Below are 1,458 nucleotides of genomic sequence, written 5' to 3'. Positions count from 1 at the left end.
ATGTTAAAATCTCCCCCTATAACAATGGGGACTGACATTTCCAAAAGATGATGTTGCAACCTATCTAACTTTTCTGGATTGTCACTATTTGTACCATAATAGGTTGCACAAGCTATCTGTGTATCCCTGACCATAAGTTTTGCCACCAACCACCTACCCAAGCTATCCATATCATACTTCAGTAATTCAATTCTGGAGTTTTTCCTAATAACCAAAGCCACTCCTCTAGTGCTGCTCCATTGGTCTGAGCACACTACTTCCTGAACCCACCATAACTTACTAAAACAAGATCTACTCTCTTTCCTCTCTTGAAGCATTATATGTGCCGCACCATCGCTAAGAAACTCTGCCACCGTCGTCTGGTTTCTTCTGGCCCTCAAACCATTAACATTCCAGGTTATTATTTCAACCTTCCTGTGTATTCTCCATTTCTTGGTATCCCAGCACCCCACCCTGTATGCTCTACTGCTTGATATTATATAATAGGATCTTCCCAGAACTTGCTGTGTTTCTTTCTGTTACCAAATTATGAGAAGAGCACTAGTAGTAGGTAGGGATACCAAACATCACCATGCAAAAATCCTGGCCTTAAAAGTGACAGGTCTGGCCGCAAACTTCTGGCATTAAATTTGACAGGTCTAGTTTTAAATTTGACAAGTCTGGCAGGAAACTCCTGGCATTAAATTAGACAGGGCTGGCCGCAAACTGCTGGCCTTAAAAACTCTGGTTTTAAAAGGGGTGACAAGTAGGGTTAGTCCTAAAAGTGGCATGTCTGGCTGCAAAACATGGATAATTGTGTATATGTTTAAAACTGCGCAGAAAAGTGCGTGCATGTAGGAGGGAAATGTCTGGGCCTGTTTTAAAACTGGGGGGTTGCAGACAGCTGGTGGGTGAACAGCTGCGGAGCAGTCCTGAGACCCAGGGCCCGGGAAGGCTCGGGCCTGTAGGTGTCAGGGTTGTAAAGGGGTAACAGGTGTGGGCTGGGGAGGACGAGTGAAAAAAACCAGACCCGGTCCCCCGACATCCTGAAACAGGGTGGGCAGCTGGCAGGGTGTAATTACCACATCCCAAAGCTCAGGGCCGCAAAAAGTGATGGGCCTAGTCTTAAATGTGACAGCTCTGGCCTTAAATTTGACATGTCTGACAGGAAAAAACTTCTGGGCTTAAATTTGACAGGGGTCTGGGGGATGGAGATAGATCCTGAGTCCTGGAGCCCTCCTCCCCAGCAGAAGGGCCAAACAACTTTAACACATGAGGACCCTTATAAAAGTGTCAAGAAGTTGTAGAGAGTTATGCAAGGGTCACCCATGCAACGGTGTCTAACCCTAATGTACCAGATGTCAAAATAATAAAAGTGTTGTACTGTTTATACTGTACAAAGATAGAAAAGGGTCCCACCCCAAAGACCACCATGATATTGTTCTAAACCCCCCAACAAGCCATAAAGGGATGTGGGGG

Source organism: Triturus cristatus, chromosome 7 (genome assembly GCF_964204655.1).
Source record: "Triturus cristatus chromosome 7, aTriCri1.1, whole genome shotgun sequence".
Classification (NCBI taxonomy): domain Eukaryota; kingdom Metazoa; phylum Chordata; class Amphibia; order Caudata; family Salamandridae; genus Triturus; species Triturus cristatus.
The sequence above is the reverse complement of the archived record's forward strand: the minus strand, read 5'-3'. Positions refer to the sequence as shown.